General features: G+C 45.1%; 1 long non-coding RNA gene across 2 annotated transcripts in view; it reads right to left on the reverse strand.

The window, feature by feature from the left end:
- The window catches only part of LOC122683300, an 89820-nt gene that overhangs the window by 26468 nt on the left and 40345 nt on the right, over window positions 1–23007 (reverse strand). The window contains exon 1 of one of the 2 annotated variants that reach the window (XR_006337675.1): window positions 11386–11656. The exons of the other annotated variant lie outside the window; for it this stretch is intronic. This is a non-coding gene — a long non-coding RNA (uncharacterized LOC122683300). Of the gene's footprint in view, window positions 1–11385; window positions 11657–23007 lie in introns of those variants that run through there. 2 annotated transcript variants of the gene reach the window in all.

Below are 23007 nucleotides of genomic sequence, written 5' to 3' on the forward strand. Positions count from 1 at the left end.
CCAACATAAAAGCCTTTGTTTTCCACAAGAGATTTTAGCTCCTTTATGATTATTGATGTGATAAGTATGTTTGTCATCTTATTTTATATTATACTTTCTTTTCTGGTTTCAAAACTTCCTTCACCACCTTGTGTTTTGCCTTATGTTGTCTGCTGCTTCTTATTCTAGTAGCATACATAGTTTTATCCAAGTAGGTTACTTTTATGATCGCAATTTATACTGTATCAGCTAAACCTGTACTGTAAACAGGGATGAAGTTAATATATTATCCTTTCTCCTTCCTTCACTTCCATTATCCAATTATTCAATCAAGTAATTTAACAGATACCTTTATAATATTCATTTATGTGATGGCTTAATATTTACTATTAATATTTTCTTTCAGTTTTTGTGCTGAAGTCCTATTTGATCTCTTCTTTTTTCTTACTATTTTTTCTCTGAGTTCATACATTTCTGTTTTATGTTCCTGTTACACAGTGGTAATACAATTAAATTGAATTAATTTGTGTTAGAAAATTTGGTTGTGATTTTTGTTTTATAGTAACTTATTTTTTCTGAGCAAGTGCCTTTCTGACACTATTTTCTATTGTTTCCCATCACGTTTTCTGTATTATTCTTTGCATTGATCCTGTGCTGTATGAGTTTCATTACTCACCATGGAAGACGGCATTTTCTCTAACAATTATGTGTGGGAGGCCTGTGTTGTTTAGATCTCCTGTTCCAGGTGTAGTTGAATATTGTGTGTGTGTGTGTGTGTGTGTGTGTGTGTGTCCCTCACCCTCAATGGAGACAGACAACTACAGGGTTTCCGCAATGCAAAGACCTTCCCCCCCTCCTCCTCCGCGTGTGTGTGTGTGTGTGTGTGTGTGTGTGTGTGTGTGTGTGTGTGTGTGTGTGTGTGTGTGTGTGTGTGTGTGTGTGTGTGTGTGTGTGTGTGTGTGTGTCCCTCACCCTCAATGGAGACAGACAACTACAGGGTTTCCGCAATGCAAAGACCTTCCCCTCCTCCTCCGCCACAGACAGCTTCTTGCAAACAAGGCTCACCTATGTGATTCTTCATGTAACCTCAGCGCCTCTGTCATCTGGAAAGTCTAGTCGAGGTCTAGGGAGCTCTGGCAACCGCCAAGACACAGGTTTCTCGCCCGCAGGTGCTCTCACCTGGAGACAACTTGTTTCTGGCTCTTTTGAGCTGTGACATTGCTCTCTGCTTCTAGAGCATCCCTTTGCTGGACCCACTGCTTTTGGCAGCCCCTCCATCAGCTTTTCAATTTGGAATTTTTGCTGTCCTTCAGGTTTGCTAAAAATGGTGTTTGTATTTACATTTTTCATTCACCTTTTCACTTTTGAGAACAATGTATGAAAATCCCTTTTTATTTACATACTCTCAATAGATATTTATATCAGTAAGTTCTGATTTACATTTTCCTTTTCAGTCTTGAGATAATTTCCTTTTTTTGCAAAATGATGTCATGAAGACATGGGCAGAGAGAGAGTCAGAAATAAAAGTCATGATATCAGATGACTTTCCATATGGAGTTGTGGGAGCATTTGCTCTGCAAATACTTTTTCAGGTACTTAATATATATGCAGAGTACATCATGTGAAATGCCGGGGCTGGATGACTCACAAGCTGGAATCAAGATTGCCAGGAGAAATATCAACAACCTCAAATATGCAGATGATACCACTTTAATGGCAGAAAGTGAAGAGGAATTTAAGAGCCTCTTGATCAGGGTGAAAGAGAAGAGGGAAAAAGCTCTGAAATACATTCAAAAAATGAAAATCATGGCATCCGGTCCTATCACTTCATGGCAAATAGATGGGGAAAAAGTGAAAACAGTGACAGATTTTATTTTCTTGGAATCCAAAATCACTGCAGATGGTGACTGCAGACATGAAATTAAAAGATGATTGCTCCTTGGAAGAAAAACTATGACAAACCTAGACAGTGTATTGAAAAGCAGAGACATCACTTTGCTGACAAAGGTCTGTATTCAAGGTTATGGTTTTTCCAGCAGTCATGTACAGATGTGAGAGTTGGACCATAAAGGTGGCTGAGTGCCAAAGAATTGATGCTTTTGAACTGTGGTGCTGGAGAAGATGCTTGAGAGTCCTTTGGACTTCAAGGCGATCAAACCAGTCCATACTAAAGGAAATCAACCCTGAATATTCACTGGAAGAACTGATGCTGAAGCTGAAGCTCCAATTCTTTGGCCACCTGGTACAAAGAACTGACTCACTGGAAAAGACCCTGATGCTGGGAAGACTGAGGTCAGGAGGAGAAGGGGATGACAGAGGATAAGACAGTTGGATGGCATCACCAACGCAATGGACATGAGTTTGCGCAAACTCCAGGAGATAGTGAAGGACAGGAAAAACTAGTGTGCTGCAGTCTATGGGGTCACAAAGAGTCGGACACAACTCAGTGACTGAATGATGAACAATAACTGTATGTGCATGCAAAAACTGTGCAAGGCAATGGTAAAATTTTAAGATATATAAATATGTCCATAGACGCACACTCTCCAGATGGGGATAAACTGTAGCCCAGTATCTCTATTTAGAAAAGCCTAGAAGCTGCTTCCTTATAATGTGTGACTTCTTGAAACCTCAGTTTTCTTATCTAAAAAATGGTTTTGATGATACTACCTACCCTTGTGACTGCTGTGAAAAGTATACAAGTTGATGTCAGTTTTTATATATGAAAGTAGTAGGTTATATTAATAAGATTAGACTGGTAGGTCAGGGCCAGAATGGAGAAGAACTTGAAGATCTCATTAAGAAATTTCATCTTTAGACTATGGGTTCCCTGCAGATAACGATATGAGGAAAATGGTGCTTAAGGAAGATTTTCTGGTCATTCATCTGTGGATAAACGAGGCAATGAAGAGGCTAACAGCAAAAAGACTGGGTAGGAGGTATATCAGTTAGATGTTTCCTCTACACGGCAGCCACTGAGATATCTTAAGGGAAACAGCATTGGCACTGACCAGGAAAAGAGGCATCTAAGTCATTACTAGAGATGTTGGCTGTCAACAACCCTTACCTCTGCACCAGAGCATACGAGGTGAATGGCAGCCCTACCCCTGGGTGAGAGTCCATTCCTGAAAATGCTACTAATTCACATAAAAGGAAGATGCTTCCAGACTTGGTTAATTGTGCCACCAGTCGAAATGCCAGTGCCCCTCACGTCCCTCACAGCCTGCCCTTCCACACCCCTGGATCTAAGGGGGCCTCTGGCGGCAGCCTCTTTCCCTGGGGCTGTCTCCTCCCATGTGGAGGGAGGCAACACCCGGGGACAGTGCTCCACAACGCCTCAGGAGGTTAACGGACAGAATTCAGGTTTACTTACCTCCTAGGCAGGACAACTCTGAGATACGGCCTACACTTCATCCCTGAGGTCCCAGCAGGACTGAGGCTCAGTGACCAGGAGTGAAACCTGCTCACTAAGACTTAGCATGCTGACTGCCTTCCTCTCCCTGCCATTCCTCACTTCCCTACGGATGCTGCCTGAGATCACTCCCAAATAAACTTCTTGAACTTAAATATTTTTCTCAGAATGGTCTTCTTGACGAGACTGTATATATAGACTTTCAACCTGGGGTTTGTCCAAAAGACATTCTTCTCAATTTAATAGAGAAGAAAATACTTCCCAGGAGGCCCACAAGCCTTCTCCACACACGTCCCTGCCCAAACGTCATCACACAGGGAAGGCGATGAACACGATGGGCACCACACAGCAGACACCTGAGTACCACTGGGGCCAGGGACCAAGGAAGCACACCTGGGGGTGAGAGCCGCAGTCTTCCCGGAAAAGGCTTCTCCCGTAAGTGGGCACAAGCAATGACAGGGTCTGCTGTTGCCGTCATTGTTTCACTGCCCTGGCAGAGAAAACCTACATCTGAATCCTGGACTGGATTTATCACCCAGTGAATTCTGAGCTTTTCATTTTCCTTTAGAAAAATAAGTTTTGGCCTTTAACTCTGTGAAGAACCTACCATGAGTCTGATTTGCACATTTCTACTGCAACAGGCTTAATACATCTTCATCGCCCATATTAGGAATAACATTTTCCATCAATGATTAGGTATTCATACCACTTTTCCCTTCATTGATCTGAGTGCTCAGATCTACATTAGAACCACTTAGGAGTAGCTGTGCCACACGCCAGCCCTTGATTATACAGCAAAGTATCGACCATCCCCACATGCATCCACAGCTTCACATCTAACATAGGTGTAGAACGGTTGCCTAGAAAGCACTTATTCTTATCCAGTCTTTGCAGCCAAGACGGCTAATGATCAATAACTTGGGTCACAAAGGGTCTTTGGAGACAGAATCTAGAGTTTATTCTTCTTTTGTATGAAAGTTTCCTCACCAGCTTTCTCTTCACAGCCAGGAGCTGATTCCAGGCACACCTTTTGCCTCAGTGTGGGACCCTGGCTGCCATTTTGCTCCCTTAACTTTTCCTAGATCCCAGGCAACAGAATGGTTCACCAAGACTATCCCCCAAAGGGGAAACCCTTCTGAGGAGGTCACAGAGAGAGAGCTCACCCCGGCTGGGACTGTCAAATACCTCATGACAGACAGGAGAAGAGAAAGGAGAGTGTTGGAACCCGGAGCTGTCCCTTCAGTGTGGACTTGAGGCCAGAGGCCGGTGCTGTCAGGCACGTGCAAAGCACAGAGTGATGGACTTTGCCTTCAGCTGGGGCTTTTATCTTTGTTGGCATGGAAATAAATTGGTTCTACTTTTTATTTCCTCTGTAAAAGTCCTTTAAATTCTAACAAGCTAATGGAGGCAATTTCTTTTGCCACCCCAATCCAAGTCCATTAACCCCCACCCTACTTTTCATCGTAACCCGTGCCCTTTTCGAAGCCAAGCAATCATTCACGTTAAGTTTGTCCTGTAGGAGGAAGATCCAAAGGTGTCGGACAGTTCCTGCTTGAGACAGACATTCAGGGAGGATGGCAGGCATCTGAGTCCTTCAGAGACTGCTTGTCAATCTTGGCCTTTGGGATGACATCCAGGAAGACGGGCCATTAGCAGGAAGCCATCTTTTGACCTTCACTAATGGCGGGTGCTGCAGAAGTGGGAGGCATGGTGAGCCCCATCCTTGGAAACAAATGCAGAAGGTCCTCCACAAAGGAAAAAGAAGCAGTGGAAGCTTCCAGTTTCTGTCTCACTGAAGAGGCAGGCGCTGCACAGAGAAAGACTTAGAGGATTTTGAAGCTTATTCTCAATGCTGTATTACCCTATGTTTGTTATTTTATCTCCCTGTTTTTGCATGATATTAACAGGAAAGCCCAATATGGAACACACTTGTGGTCCCAAATCAGGAAATGGAGTGAGACAGAGCAGAAGGTCTGGGTCCCACCACAGCTGGTTTCAGGAGGAACAGAAACTAATGAACAGAGTGAGTAATAGTAGCTTTAGGAAGACACAAAGTCAAATTGGGGGATTTCAGAAAGAAAAGGCAAGTGGAAGATGATGTCCTTGACCTCAGACAGGTCTATGGATGTCAGACCAAAGCCAGAACTCTAGGAAGAACCGTGTCAATAGGAGTTGCATGAGTTTTTAAGTCTAGATCTATACCATCCAATATGATGACCACTGGCCATGTCACACTAGTAAAGTAATGCTCAAAATTCTCCAAGCCAGGCCTCAGCAATACATGAACCTTGAACTTCCAGATGTTCAAGCTGGTCTTAGAAAAGGCAGAGAAACCAGAGATCAAGTTGCCAATATCCGCTGGATCATCGAAAAAGCAAGAGAGTTCCAGAAAAACATCTATTTTTGTTTTATTGACTACGCCAAAGCCTTTGACTGTGTGGATCCCAATAAACTGTGGAAAATTCTGAAACAGATGGGAATACCAGATCACCTGACCTGCCTCTTGAGAAACCTGTATGCAGGTCAGGAAGCAACAGTTCGAACTGGACATGGAAAAACAGACTGGTTCCAAATAGGAAAAGGAGTACGTCAAGGCTGTATACTGTCACTCTGCTTATTTAACTTATATGCAGAGTACATCATGAGAAACGCTGGGCTGGATGAAGCACAAGCTGGAATCAAGACTGCCAGAAGAAATATCAATAACCTCAGATATGCAGATGACACCACCGTTATGGCAGATAGTGAAGATGAACTAAAAAGCCTCTTGATGAAAGTCAAAGAGGAGAGTGAAGAAGTTGGCTTAAAGCTTAACATTCAGAAAACTAAGATCATGGCATCTGGTCCCATCACCTCATGGGAAATAGATGGGGAGACAGTGGAAACAGTGTCAGACTTTATTTTTTGGGGCTCCAAAATCACTGCAGATGGTGACTGCAGCCATGAAATTAAAAGATGCTTACTCCTTGGAAGGAAAGTTATGACCAACCTAGACAGCATATTAAAAAGCAGAGACATTACTTTGCCAACAAAGGTCTGTCTGGTCAAGGCTATGGTTTTTCCAGTGGTCATGTATGGATGTGAGAGTTGGACTCTGAAGAAAGCTGAGCGCCGAAAAACTGATGCTTTTGAACTGTGGTGTTGGAGAAGACTCTTGAGAGTCCCTTGGACTTCAAGGAGATCCAACCAGTCCATCCTAAAGGAGATCAGTCCTGGGTGTTCATTGGAAGGACTAATGCTGAAGCTGAAACTCCAATACTTTGGCCACCTCATGTGAAGAGTTGACTCACTGGAAAAGACCCTGGTGCTGGGAGGGATTGGGGGCAGGAGGAGAAGGGGACGACAGAGGATGAGATGGCTGGATGGCATCACCGACTCGATGGGCATGAGTTTGAGTAAACTCCGGGAGTTTGTGATGGACAGAGAGGCCTGGCATGCTGTGATTCATGGGGTCGCAAAGAGTCGGACACGACTGAGCGACTGAACTGAACTGAACTGAGCCATGTCACTACTGACCTCTTGAAATGTGGCTGCTCAGAATTGAGATATACATTCAATTTTGGAGACATATATATATATATATATATATATATATATAAGTTGCTCATTAGTTTTTTATATTGCATGCTGAAATGACAGCAACTGTAATATACGAGGTTAAATAAAACATTATTAAAATTAATCCCCCTTATTTCTTTTCGCCCACTTTACACATATGCAGTTCATATCACTATCTACTGAGCACCATTTGTCTGTGCAGCCAGAGCAAAAGCTGCCCCACTTTGAGCAGCACAAGACTGGAAACACATATTTTCCATTCCCATTGACTCAAGCATGTCTGAGAGCTGTTTTAGACAATGACTAATTGACTAGGAGAGAACTAATGCTGCTTGCTTAATTCCAGACCAGAACCTCCAGGACATGGGATAGGAAGCAGGCAACAATTTAGACTATAAACCAGCCACATAGCAATGTCACCAAACTCTCAGTTCCCTGAATATATGGATAAAGGTCTGACACACACTCCTAAGCTGTTTCTACAGGAGGAAGACCCCCACCAGATGAAAACTGCTGACCACAAGCACTCAGACACCGGATTGTTTAAAACCAAAGATTGGTGATGCTCAAAACTTTACCTTGATGCCAACCAATGTGAGGATTGTGTACAAGCTGACCAAGCACACTGCAGCCCCTCCCTCATATTGTCTTTAAAACCTTTGTCTCCTGGGGATTCCCTGGTGGTCCAGTGGTTAAGAATCCACCTTCCAATGCAGGGGATGCGAGTTCCATCCCTGGTCAGGGAACAAAGATCCCATATCCTCTGGGGCAGCTAAGCCTCTGCAGCACAAAGAAGACCCAGTGCAGCCAAACAAACAAACCAAAATAACCTTTGTCCCCTAACCAGCACCATGGAGATGGTCTGAGGACGCTATCCCCCATCTTCCCAGGGTGCTGTCTCCTAAATGAAGCGACTTTTCCTTTTCCACAAACACTCATCTCCCGAGTATAGGCCTTTCCAGCGCTGAGCAGCTGAATTTGGTTTCAGTACACTTGGACAAAGGGGTACAGAATTTCACGCCTCTGGGTGGGTAAGGTCATCTGTGGAAATGTGCCCTCCTCCTCTGGACCCCAGAGCGTCACAGTCCCATGAGACGCACTGGCACCAGCCTCAGCAAGGCCATCAGGCAGGAGGGTTGGGGCCTACCAGCCAGCCAGGAGCACAAGCATGGCTTTCATTTCATGCATTCACTTTTCCTTTTGCCTCCAGAAAAAAATCACCTTTGGGGGGTGCTGACAACACAGGAAGGAGGAAGCAGGAAAAGGTGTCAGTTCCCTTCTCTCCCCAGTTTTTTCAGCTTTTGTTTGAGCTCCACTGGGTCATGGAAATTTGCATTTTCTTGCTGCCCTGACTCAGCCCAGCAGTCTATTTCAATAAGCTGGCCATCGGGTGTGCCAGCACCCTCCCCTCTGCATTGAGGCACCAGCTCAAAATCATTTCATTACTAACAGTTGGGAGGCAATCTGAATATCCTGGAAGCCAAGTTTGTTCTATTTACTCAAGTACTGAGGTTTTTCTTTATCCTATTGACTTATTACTGGGATTTGCAGAACATTTTGTGAATTCTGGTTGATTAGTAGGTTTTGATTTTAAAAAGTCTTTTTTTTTTTTCAGCTGCGTTTTACTTCTTTAAGAAAACCCATTCATCTGGTTAACAAAAATGAATGATTAATGCAAAGCACAAGCACTTTTTCATGCCCTCAATGAACTCCCGGACTAATTGAGTGAGATAGATTTGTTTTTAAAAAACTACAGATACCATGAGAGAAATCTATATAGAATAAGGAGGTATGTAAGGGAAGGAGTGATCAGTTTTCCTCTGGAGAGATAAGAAAAGGTTCTAAGGGTCTTTGAGTTCAGCAACCCCCACCCCAACACACACACACATACACACACTCCTCTGCCAAGTGTGAGATCCAGATTAGCATATCTAAATGCCTCCAGACATTTCCACTTGCATGCCTCAGAAACATCTCAAACATAATATACATAATATGTATTTCACTTTTTTCAAAGAAGCCATTCCTTCCCTGCCATCCACAGTCCCTTCAGTTTCCCCATCTCAATGAATGGCATCACTAACAACTCAGTTCTAAACCTCCATCTGTGGGTCACTCTTGGTTCCTCGCTTTTCCTCCATACCACTCAACCAGTCCATCCGGGAATCTGTCATGTCATCTTTCAGCCAGGGTTCAGGCGGCTGACCCTACAGGCACTCACTTCCTCCACACCTTTCCCTTATATTCTAAGTTCTAGGCCGCAACATACATGAATTTCTACAGACATAAATCAGGTCTTGTCACTTACCTGCTCATGCCTATCAATGGATCTTTACTGCACAGATAAAATTCCAAACACTCATCTTAGAATCTGTAAAGATGTCTTAAACAGGACACAACAACCACTAGTGGTAAAGAGCCTGCCGGCCAATGCAGGAGATGTAGGAGACGTGGGTTCAATCCCTGGGTTGGGAAGAGGGCCCTGGAGGAGGGCACAGCAATCCACTCCAGTATTCTTGCCTGGAGAATCCCATGGACAGAGGAGCCTGGTGGGCTACAGTCCATAGGGTTGCAAAGAGTCGTACATGACAGAAGTGACTTAGCACGCACAACAAAGGGAAATAAGATAAATTGAATCATGTTGAAATTAACAACTTTCAATCATCAGAGAGAAGTAACTGAAAAGGCAACCCACTGAGCGACAGACGTCATTTACAAACACATACCTGACAAAGGGCTCATGTTTAAATATAAAAGAACTCAGACAAATAAGAAACTCAGAAACTACTCTGTAGAAAAATGAGCCAAACACTAGACAAAAGAGAACATCCACATGGTCAACATCCATATGCAAAGGGCTCAGCTCACTCATCAAGTCTCAGTGCAAGACCACTGCACCCATCAGGATGGCTGAAGTGAGCAAGGCACATGGAATAACATTCAGCGCTGAGCGGGTGTGGAGCAACTGGAATGCTCACCCACTTCTGCGAACAGCATGAGTTGGTACAAAATGGCAGGAAAACTATCTGGAAGTTTCTACTAAAGCTGAATATATGCACACCCTATTCTCCATCAATCCTACCCTCGGGTACACACATACACACACACACACACAAAATTGATGGATGCATGTGAACATGCTAAACTGCTTCAGCCATGTCCGACTGTTTGCAACCCTATGGACTGTAACCCCCTGGACTCCTCTGTACGTATACAGACACAGGGCTTGCCAAGTCTGTGCAAACACAGATACACCTGAAGACAGGTACAAGACTGCGGTCAGCAGCACTACTCACGAATAAGCCCCCCATGGAAATTAACCAAAGGCTCATTAATGGTAGATGAATAAATAATCTTGGTTTAGTTATATAACAGATTATTCAACAGCAATGAAGATGATTTAAATGACAGGAAACACATGGTTGAATTTCAGGGTCGTACTGAACAAGAGACAGCAGAAAAGTGCTTCCTGCATGACTGTCAGTGCTACGTTCCAAAGCAGGCGACGCTGACGGGGGCAATCAGAAGGGCGGTAAGTGCTCCTCTGGGCAGGAGGGAGTCCACAATGACTGCAGAGGGGACGAGGGTGCTCTGGCTGCGGGCTGTGTTCCATTTCCCAATTTGAATGCTGGTTACACAGCTATGTTTTGTGTGACAAAATTTATAAAAATTGTACTACGGTTTATGTACTTTTCTCCATGTACCTCAAACTTTGATAAAAGTTTTTAAAAATTCACATTTCCAATCACAGCCTGAGGCCCCAGCCTCTCTCCAAGCTCACCCCAAGGTCCTTTTCCCCAGCTTCATTGGCTCCCACCCAGGGCTTTTCTTCAGCCTCTCAAATACAGCAGCTCACTGCCACCTCAGGACCCTTGTTCATCCTGCGCCCTCACGGGATGGTCTGCCCTCACCCTCCACCAGCTGGTTCGCGTTCTCCCGAGCACCTAAGCTTGGGTGCCTCCCCTCCCTGGTCACCACACAAGCAGGTCTCCATCTGATGTTTTCTACCACGAGCCTCTGTCTCCTCCTCCCATAGCACCCATCACACCTTTGAACAAACAAATCTTAAAAAAAGCGTTGTCCAGGTGAACAAAAAAAAGGAGCAGACACATAATGCTGATTTTCCCCAACTGGCGCAGAAAGAAAGGAAACGAGGTCAGGATGGAGGGCATCTGTCTCCAGCAGGGCCTCTCTGATGCTTACTAGGAGTGATTAGATACTGGTGCAACCTTGCAACACATCTCAGGCTTTCAAAGCTGCTTCTGTGGTTGATTGGTGGGTAACTCTCTCCACAGACTTTTTTCCTGCCTGGAAAGAGACCTAATGAAAGACAAAGTAATAGGCACTGCCTGCAAACACGCTGGTCAAAACACTGCACTTAAACGATCGTGCTCTGCTGGTGTCCTCAGGAAATGGAAGCCCTTCAGAAAACTCACCATTACTCTGTCAGGTAGAACATCCCTGCACCCTCCACAGGCACTGGGACAATTTTCCTTTCCTACTAGGGTGTCCCTTTCCGACTCCATTGTCCTCAGCAGGTGAGTGCGAGGTTTCTGAGAATGAAACGATGCCTTGAGTTCACGTGGCCTTCACCTGAGCCCTCCTTTGTAAGTTGCCGAGAGCTGTAGGATGGCCTCACCTTAGCAGAACTGCCTGCTGACCTGGCGTTCTTGATTACTTGTGCCTGTGGAAGGGATGGGTCAGCACATCCAGCTGAAATGAGAAGGCAGTGATTTTTATGACTGGTACAAGTCGTCCGATGGGAAATCACAGGGCATATAAAGCATTCCACACACACTCTTAACACGCTTCCTATGATCCACATGGCTTTACTGGTAAAGCATTTACAAGTAAGCATACTGTATTTGTATTATCATTTCCAATTCTCCATTAGAGAAACTGCAACTGATTCTGCAGTTTCTGATAAAGACAGAGTCCATTTTTCAAGCACTGGTGCGGGACTCAGCTATGCAACTTACTTTCGCCAGCTGGGTGTGGGTGGCATTGTAACACCTCCAGGCATAGACCTTAGGAGGCATCATCTTTTTCTTCTCTTGCTCACACTGTTCAGCCATGAGAAGAGCATGTGTCAGGCAGCTCACTGGTGCAAGGAGGACAGGAGACATGGAAAACACCTGGACCCAAGCCACAGCTTCAAGGCAAGCTCCAACAATCAAGGCCTGGATCAGTCAACCTCAACCCCCAACCAACACACAGATGCGTGAGTGAGAAGACCAACTCTGTTTTCCACCACTGAGTTTGGGGGCTTTTTCAGTCAGGACTTCTGTGGAAAAAGAAAACTGACACAACAAAAATTAGTCTACTTACGACTTGGTGCTCTCCTGCTCCCCTAATGAAAGCCAACTTTACCATCCCCTTCTACTAGGTCAGCAGCAACTCTTGGGCAAACAGAGTCCTCTCAGACCAGTGAAAAATGACTGCGCATCCACGACATGTCAAGCGCTGAGAACACCAGAACGACTATCAGAGGCTCACAGCCTGGGAGAGCTCATGTCCTGGGTGGGACACAGACACCCAGAAAACCACACCTAAAGAATTGCAGGATTCTAAAATGGGCACTGGACTGCCTTCCCAGCCCAGGGGTGATGAGTGACAATCCCACTGTCCAAGAGAGACCAGCTTTCACAAAGAGACCACATGCTGAGAAGGTGCAGAACTGGGGACGGGCCGGGAGGCAGGCCGGGGCCACTACTGTGCACAGAGTGACCAGCCCTCAGACAGCGGCTCGATGACATGCGGGGTAGCTCCATATAAACCAGCAGGGAGTGACTGTCTCCTGACACTAGGGATCTACTTCCTCCAGACTAGGAAACAAGAAGAACTGGCTCACAGGGTCAACGTGTACAGTACCAAACAGCTGTAACCTGTAACATTATTTAGCATATCTTCTTTTTTAACAAATATACATATTAAGGTATACTTTATTCACCATAAACTTCACCTGTCTTAAGTATAAATTCAACAATTCTTTGTGAATTCACAGAGTTATGCAACCAGGACCAGAATTTAATACTCGAACACTTACATCAGCCCAATACGGATCTGCTCTATCCATCTGCAGTCACTTCTGGTTCCCACTCCTGGCTCTGGGCAGCTATCAATCCACTTTCTGTCTCTACCTATGGCCTTTACTGACAATTTCATATAAACAGAATCATATAATAATGTGGTCGTTTGCATTTGGTTCTTTCACTCAGCATGTTTCTGAGGTTCATCCATGTTTTAGTATGATGCATTGATGCATTTTGTTTTTTAAGGAAATTAGTTTCCTTTTCCAATTTCACTCCTGCCCAACAAAAATAGAATTAGAACATTACACATATTTATAACTTTAGTTTCTTCAGCAATCAGGCCCAGGGAGGCTGGTGCCTATAAGAAACGGAGGAAACGCTGATCAAAGTAGAAGGGAGATCTATTCTCCACTCCCACATCCTTCATCACACTGGCCAAGATGGAATCCAAATCTCCAGCCACCACAGACAGCATCGGAGTCATCATTATTCCTCTGGGAATATGGTGATGATTACGCATTTCCCTGACTACGGAGGACAAGCTTCTCGGGCTACTCTGATGCCAACTTCCTCTCTGTATGTCTCTCTCTCTGTCTCACTGACTCTCTCTCATGGACACAGACAAGAGACATAGAGTGAGTGAGTGAGTGAGTGTGTGCGTGTCCTGCCCCCTTTATTGGTTCTCCAACTTGTTCACTCAGAATTTTGGAACTTCGGTGAGACAGGATCTGATCCAAATAGGACTACAGGCCAAGACCAGAAAAGTTATCTTACCACATTTCAGTTTCAGTTCAGTTGCTCAGTCATGTCCGACTCTTTGCGACCCCATGAATCACAGCATGCCAGACCTTCCTGTCCATCACAAACTCCCAGAGTTTACTCAGACTCATGTCCATTGAGTCGGTGATGCCATTCAACCATCTCATCCTCTGTCACCCCCTTCTCCTCCTGCCCCCAATCTTTCCCAGTATCAGGGTCTTTTCCAATGAGTCAGCTATTCACATCAGGTGGCCAAAGTACTGGAGTTTCAGCTTCAGCATCAGTCCTTCCAATGAACACCCAGGACTGATCTCCTTTAGGATGGACTGGTTGGATCTCCTTGCAGTCCAAGGAACTCTCAAGAGTCTTCTCCAACACCACAGTTCAAAAGCATCAATTCTTCGGTGCTCAGCTTTCTTCAGAGTCCAACTCTCACATCCATACATGACCACTGGAAAAACCATAGCCTTGACTAGACGGACCTTTGTTGACAAAGGAATGTCTCTGTTTTTTAATATGCTGTCTAGGTTGGTCATAACTTTCCTTCCAAGGAGTAGGCGTCTTTTAATTTCATGGCTGCAATCACCATCTGCAGCGATTTTAGAGCCCCCCAAAAATAAATCTACTACATGGAAGACTATAAAATTCAACCATCAAAGTCATGATTTACAAACCAACAGAAAAAGGACAACTGATTTCAACATGTTTGTTTGGTAAATATTAAGCATTTCAGTCAGGCAGTCCAGAAAGGACAGATTTCTATATAGTTGCTTATCACTTCCATCAGTGAGACTGGGTCAAACCAGCTCACAATTTAAGGAGGCTGTTCGTTTTATAAAATCATGGAGAGAATCATGTAAGCTCTGCATAAAACAGAATTTCAGGTGTGTAATCAGCCAAGGGAGAGGCCCAATCTACTTGAGAAGGCTGAACAGCCCTGTGGACCAGCTGAATCCCCAAGCGCAGACCCCGCCACACAATTGCTGCCAGTAGCCTAAGCCCAATGCACACGGTCTGATTTCCACAGCAGCTTCAGGACCCCTGTTACGTGGCACGTCTGTCCTGCATGTGAGGCCACCTGTGACATCACCACAGCCAGCTGAGAGACCACCACACAAACCATTCCCACACAAGGCACCTGCGACCGTGCCAAGCCTGACTGGCACAGGGAAGGGAGCTGGCAATGCTTTGGCAGCAAGTCTGAATCCAAAGCAATCCGGAGAAGGAGAGAGAAAGGTTTAAATTAAACACAACTGAACACAACAGAGAAAAGGAGAGATAAAGCCTTGTAACTGTAATAAATCCTTCCAATTCAAGGGCAAGAAATAGTGGACGGGACAAGCTGGGAACAAAACAAAACCTCCACGTGCATTTGAGTCACCCACACTCATCTGGCAGGGTGTTTACAGGGTATAAACACCACAGAGGACGCTGCCCGAGGGTCCTTACGTCACTCACCTCTCCACCCCCATCGCCTGCGGTAAAGCCAGGGCCACTAGTTACCCCACATGATTAAAACGGGGATCTCTATGGAGAGTGGGGCATTAACCATATCCCTTGGTCCATGGGACATTACCATGATCAGTTTGGATAAGAGCCTACTCTGGCTTTATTTATTTACCCACACTTCTTATGACTTTTCTTTTCCCGATCCCCTCCCCATCAGCAGCCACCTTCCTGTTTTTCAGGCCATGCTATAAACACACGCTACCTGCTCCGCAGCATTTCTCTTATGTGTGACGTGACACCTCATTATGCTTCCTCCCAGCCTCTACTAAGCACTAGCTTTTTAAATTTTTTATTTAAACTAAAAAAAGACAGTTCATCCATTACCCCTGCCCCATTTCCCACCTTACAACCATCATTCTGTTCGCTGTATCTGTGGGCTTAGTTTTACTTTTTGTATTGATTTATTTTTTTCCAGATTACACATATGAGAGATGACACAGTATTTGCCTTTCTCTGATTTATTTTATTTAGCATAATGCCCTCAAGGTCCCTTCACGATGTCATGAATGGCAAGATCTCACCCTTTTCTATGTCTGAATAGTATTTCATTGTATGTGTGAGTGTGTGTGGATATATCACAATTTCTTTATTCATCCATCAGTGGACACTTGGTTGTGTCTGTATCTTGGCTGTTGTAAATAATGCTACAATGAACGGGGGTGCATGTATCTTTTCGAATTAGTGCTTTTGTTTTCCTCAGATAAATACCCGGAAGTGGGACTTCTGAATCATATGACAGTTATTCTTGAGGACCCTCCATACTGTTTCTATAGGGGCTGCACCAATTTATATTCCCACCAACAGTGCTGGAGGGCTCCCTTTTCTCCACATCCTTGCCAACACTTGTAACTTCTTGTCTTTTTGATAAGAGTCATCTTGACAGCTGTGAGATGATACACCTCAGCACAACAGCAACACTACCTCATTGTTTTGATTTTCATTTCCCTGATGATTAGTTATGCTGATCATCTTTTCATGTGCCTGTTGGCCATCTGTGAGTTTTCCTTGGAAAACTGTCTGTTCAGATCTTCTGTCCATTTTTTAATCAGATTGCTTGGTTTTCTACTTTTGAGTGGTATGAGTTTTTTATATACTTTGGATATTAGCATTGATTTCTTAAATGTCCTCATTGTTATGGGCAGCTCAAGTCTATTTCTGCTAATCATGTATGCAAAACCACATTTTGCCTATGCATTCCTCGGATGGTGGGATCGCTTCCAACTCCTCACCTCCACAAACAAGCTGGGATGATGAGATCTCTACATGCCTCCTGTAGACCAGGAGTGGGTGGGTATTTTTTGAGCTATACACCCAAGAGCAGACTACAAGTAGATGTCACACAACCAAGAATGCCAAAACTCTCCAGGTCTACATAATCCCATCTCCCCTGTCCAGATTTTCTATATTTTGCCAGCCTGAAAAGTGAAAGTGTTAGTTGCTCAGTGGTGTCTGACTCTTTGTGACCCCGTGGAATATGTAGCCCACTAGGCTTTTCTGTCTATGGAATTCTCCAGGCAAGAATACTGGAGTGGGTGGCCATTCCCTTCTCCAGGGGATCTTCCTGACCCAGGGATCATATCCGGGTCTCCTGCATTGCAGGCAGATTCTTTAGCATCTGAGCCACCTGGGAATGGGTATCAAATGATATTAGTAACTCATCATTGCTTTACTATTAATTCTTGATTAATAGTATAATCTATATTATTTACTATAATTCTTGATTATTAAAGAGTTAGAGTATTCTCTGTATGCTTCTTAGCCATTTGGGAGTCCATCTTTTATACTCTACCTGCTCATATCTTTTGTCTGTTTTTCTACTGGAGTGTTGGGTTTTTCTTGTTAATTTTTTAAAGCTTTCATAGTCCAGAAATTATAACTTGTCAGTTTAGACATTGCAAATGTTTTCTCTAGATATGATATGTGTCTGTTAATGCTGTACATGGTACCTTTAATTAAAAAGAAACCTTAAGTTAATAAATTTAAACTTAAAAAGAGATTAAAAGAAATATTGGGAAACTTCGATATTATCTGTTTACACACTTTTTAAAGTTAACACAGGATATGTCTCAAGCTAGTATTAGCAAAAAAGTGAAGTGAAGTGAAAGTCACTCAGTTGCATCCGACTCTTTGCAACCCCATGAACTATTCAGTCCATGAAATTCTCCAGGCCAGAGTACTGGAGTGGGCAGCCCATCCCTTCTCCAGCGGATCTTCCCGACCCAGGAATTGAACCAGGGTCTCTTGCATTGCAGACGGATTCTTTACCAGCTGAGCTACCAGGGAAGCCCAAAAAAGTGAACGACATTTATTAGGACTCAAAAATAGTCAAGAGTGATGGTTTTTGGGGGGTGGTGGGCAGAGGCAGGTGGCAGAACCAAGACCTGGAGAGCAGTCGGGAACTGAGGCATCGTCCCTCCTCTCTTTCTCTCTGGCTCTCACTCCCACTCCTCTCCATCTTCGCCTGGCCCTCACTCTCCCAGGCATCCGAGTTGTTAAGCCCTCAGTTCAGAAAGCTCACTAGTAATGACACCCTGCAAATCCCAGACTCCTAGAGTAGGGATTGATAGGCCCAACTGCTTAATCACTGATGCTGGAAGATGGCATCAGACCAACAGAGACAGGGCTTCAGGGTGCGCTACTTCAGTGGCGGCTCTCAGAAAAGGACAATCGAACCCGTACCAACAGCATGTGAAGACTGAGGAGACATAAAATTAGGTAAACGAGTGGACGCGAGAGTCGTCCACAACACTTCCTGTCTTGCTCTCTCTGCTGAGACCTGGGGCCCCTGGGAATCAACAATGACTCTTCAATCATTTGTGGGTATCACCCTTCAAGAGTGATCCGTCGTCTCACCGGTGCCCCTGATAGTGGGCAATTGGTCCTGATATGTCCTGATGAGACATTTCTATATCCAAACTATGTCTGAGTACATCAGAGACCGTGTGTCAAAAGCTGTGGCTCCTAGTCCCCGACTATAGCTGAATGGATAAAAGACTCCATTTTTCTCATGAAAAGCATCCTCTCTAAAGAGCTGTCTGGTCTCTAGGGCCAAACTGCAATAACCAAATATATATATATTTCAGCCTCCATTATTCTTTTACAAGTCTGATTCCACACTTGCATATATTAGACAGCATGTATATATATTATGACTGTTTTATTTTTTCTTATATATACATATACTAATAAAAATAGTTAATACTATTGAGTTCTCATTATGAGTCAGGCACTGGGCTAAGTGCTTAACATTTATAATTGCCACTCCACGCTTACAGTCCTCCCACATAAAAATCATAAATGAGATATTATTACCATTTCCAATTTTTAGTTGAGTATCCTGAGAGGTAGATGATTAAGTAACCTGCCCAGATTACACAGTGGTGGGTGTAAAGCTGAGATTCAGGTATACCTGGATTCATCATTACAATGCACTGTTGTTCTATCTTGACATGTGTGGATGTGTTTGTTTGATGTTTGCTATTCACTGGTCACTGCTATTATTATCTACCTTAGGATAGGAAGGCTCAAAAGGCAGTAACTATTTTCTATGGCTTTACAGTGTAAACTTGTCTCAGTTTAGATGTACATCTTTAAAAGGAATAAATCTGTGGGTGAAAGAGTGGCAACAGCATACAATGCCTGACTGGACACTGAGGGAAATCCTCTGGGTACAAACACCACACACGGGGATTTAAGTAAAACATGGGGAAATGTGGAGGGAGGGGAGATGGACGCAGGCAAAGTGGGGAGAGTCTGGGAGTCCAGGGGTCAGTGCACCTTCTGACGAGCAGAGCACAGCCCAAGAGAAGGGGGGCCCCAGTCCCCAGGAGGGCCACCCGGGTGTGCCTACGGCAGACAGACTCATCTAAAGCTTGACCGTGGGACTGGCCACTGACCGCCTCTGGGACTCACCGCAGCAGAGGAGACAGGACTAGAAAGACCCAGGTGAGCCCCTTACTTCCGTCAGCCGTTAGTGATTGACCTTGGAAACTTCACTTTACCTCCCTGCACTCTCATTCATTTCCTCATCTGTAAACTAATCCTTTCCTTGAAGCACTGTTGCAAGAATTAGAAATGACTTAGCCGCTCGGGTGTCACACAGGAGCAGTTAAATTACCATCACCGTCATCACTGTCACTGTGAACCACAGGGAAGAAGGTCGGGGGCCTCCCTGTTCCCCAGGACTATTCCACAGCCTCAGACACATGGCTGAGGCTTCTTCTCAGGCCAAGGAATGGCCAGGAAATCTCTATTCTCTCTCAAAGAGAAAGAAAGGATCCCCATTCCCCATGGCTCTATTGAAAAATCTTTCAAATTAAAAATGACCAAGTGAAAGTGTTCAGTCACTCAGTCGTGTCCAACTCTTTGCGACCGCATGGGCTGTAGCCCACCAGGCTCCTCTGTCCATGGAATTCTCCAGGCAAGAACACTGGATGGGTTGCCATTCCCTTCTCCAGGGGATTGCTTTCCAACCCAGGGATCGAACCTGGGTCTACCCCACTGCAGGCAGATTATTTACCACCTGAGCCACCAGGGAAGCCCCAAAATGACCAAAAACCCAATTAAAATTGGCTTAAGCAAGAAGGGGACTGTGTTGGCTCATGTAACTGGAAAGACCACAGAAGCGCTGGTTTCAGGATGAGTTGGATTGGAGGCCTCATCACTGATTTCAGGGTTCTCTCTCCTTAACCTTGATTCTTCCTCCCACCCTCCCAGTTCCTTCCCAGTGTGGGAACACTTTAAAAGAGGAAGAAACAAAACAAAACCTCTGCTCATTCTTACAGCTTCACACATCTGCCCTCTGCAGCTCTATTCTTCGGTCACTCCTGGACAAGAAGGCATTCATGCCGCTTGGGACAGTTTGGCTCCCATGCTCACCCTTAAACCAATCCAAGACCAGAGCAAGGAAACCATACTGCTGAGTTTAGGCCCAGGCCCCACACCCAGCCCTGGGGCTGGGAATAAATCCAGACCCTCATAAACCCTTTGGACAGAGAATGAGGTAGAGGAAGTCCCCCAAGAAAAACTGAAGTGCTATTAGCTGAAGAAGAAAATGCATGCTGCAGACAAAAGCACCAGATACATGGCCCAGGCCCGAAACTGCATCAGAGAAAGAAGGACACCAGTGTTTACTGAATGTTGACTGTGTCCTGGGATAAGCACTCTTCCTTAGCTTCCTCCTTCAATCCTTGTAATAATGACACAATGCGTGTATTATTGCTTTCCCCATTTAACAGATGATGAAACTTAGACTCACAGAGGCTAAGTAATTTGTCTGAAGTCATGACTCTAATAAATGTCAGGGTTGAGATGTGAACTCAAGCCACTGACTCAAGAGTCCATTCCTCGAAAAGATACATGCAGTCCAATGTTCACAGAAGCACTATTTACAACAGCCAAGACATGGAGCTGTGCAAGTACCCGTCAAGAGATGCACGGATAAAGAAGATGTGGTACACATATACAATGGGATATCCTCAGCCATTAAAAAGAATGAGATGATGCCATTTGCAGCAACACGGACGGGCCTGCAGACGGTCACACCAAGTGAAGCCAGTCAGAAACAGAAAGACAAACACCGCGTGACACCACTCACACGGGGACTCTGAGAAACTTATCTGCAGAGCAGAGACAGACTCACAGACACAGGAAACAAACTTAAGGTTACCAAAAGGGAACGGTGAGTGGAAGTGATAAATAAGCAGTCTGAGATGAACAGGTGCACACTAGCACATATAAAATAGATAAACAAGGTCCTATTGTGTAGCACAGGGAACTATATTTAATATATTGCAATAAACTGTAAGGGAAGAGAACCTGAAAAAGAATATATATGTGTGTGTGTATATAACTGAATCACTTTTCTGTATACCTGAAACATTATAAATCAACTATACTAGAATAAAAGATCAAATTTAAATTTTTTTTTTAATTTTAGAAAGAGTCCATTCCTACTCGGATGAACTGAATAAAGATGTCCAGATCCTAATCCCTGCAATTTGTGAGCATGTTACCTTCTATGGTGGCTCAGATGGTAAGGAATCTGCCTACAAGGTGGGAGACCCGGGTTCAATCCCTGGGTCAGGAAGATTCCCCTGGAGAAGGGAATGGCTACCCACTCTAGTGTTCTTGCCTGGAGAATTCCATGGACAGAGGAATCTGGTGAACTACGATCCATGGGGTTGCAGAGTCGGACACAACTTAGCGACTTTCACTTTTCATGGCAAAAGGGACTTTGCGGATGTGATTGAGTATCGAGATGGGGAGACTACCCTGAATTACCCTAATGGGCTTAACATGTAATCACAATGGTCTTTAGAAGATGGAGACAGAGGGAGACTGACTACAGAGAGGAGAAGGCAACATGACGAAGGAAGCAAGGACTGGAGTGCTGCACTACGAAAACAAAGGAAGAGGCCAGGATCCAAAGAGGGCCAGTGGCTTCAGTAGCTAGAAAAGGCAAGAAAACAGTCTCCTCTGGAGTCTCCTAAAGTGGCCAGTTCTACTGATTTCTTTACTGTGGCCTAGTGGGCCAAGTATGACTCTATACATACTTCTGACCTCCAGCTATAAGAGAAATAAACTCTTGCCTTAAGCCACTGAAGTTGTCATTTGTTACAGCAGTCACAGGAAACTCGTGCAGGTACCAACTTCCATACACATAAACACGCACACAAGCAGGTACACCCATGATGCCGCTCCAGAGCTGAGAGTACCCGAGGTCTGTGCCCGAGCCCATTTCCTGCAGAGTCCATGGGAAGCGAAGAGAACACGGCGATAGCTGCATGGCCTCCATCTGCCCCTCCAGGTCTAGGCTGAGCGGTCTCCACAGCCTCTCCCCTCAGAGGGCTGATGTGTGTGGACAACGCCAGGTGGTCTCTGCGCCCTGCAGCCTTCAGCTGGGGCTCCCGGGGCGCACCAGCAGTAAATGGACAGGAGGGAGAGTGATGCTTGAGGAAATGCTCCCTCAGCCTCCGGTCTGACTGAAGTCTGGCTCCACAGCTCCTGTGCGGGAGCGCTCTCCTTACAACTGCACCTTTTCAGCTTCCTGGGAGGGCTCCTTCCCTGGCCCCTTCAGCCCTAGGAAGGCAGTACTCCCCGCACCCCCAGACTGGAGTGGGATATTTCCCTGCACCATCTCTTACGGTTTTCCTACATCCTTCTCATACCTTGTACACTCTTCTCAAAATATCCAGCTTGAGGGTACCATCTGTCTCCTGCCAGGATCCCCACTGACTCAGTTGTATGATGGGGTCAGGAAGTTAGAGATGTGGGCAGCCAGAAGTAGCAAGAAGGTCGGATGGAAGCAGGGGATCTAATCTGTGAAACAATCTGTTGATTTAGGAAACCACAGAGAGACGGACATCTCAGCTGTACTTCTCTGACCAGGGGACATCAAGGACCACCTCCAGTCCCTGCCCCTGCAAAGACTTGGCTGTGTGTGTGTCTTAGGGTGCATTTCTCTGGAAGCAGGTCCTGTGGGTATAAGCATTTTCTATGCATGTGTGCTTGGTTGCATCCAACTCTTTGTGACCCACTGGACTGTAGCCCGCCAGGCTCCTCAGTCCATGGGATTCTCTGGGCAAGAATACTGGAGTGGGTTGTCATGCCCTTCTCCAGGGGATCTTCCCAAGCCAGGGATCAAACCTACATCTCCTGCATTGCAGGCTGATTCTTTCCTGCTGAGCAATGACTCGGGAGGGGAGGCTGACCGCTTTGTGCCTCTCACTCTGGAAACAAATGAAGAGGTTGGCCTTC

The sequence above is a fragment of the Cervus elaphus genome, chromosome 24, assembly GCF_910594005.1.
Source record: "Cervus elaphus chromosome 24, mCerEla1.1, whole genome shotgun sequence".
Classification (NCBI taxonomy): Eukaryota; Metazoa; Chordata; class Mammalia; order Artiodactyla; family Cervidae; genus Cervus; species Cervus elaphus.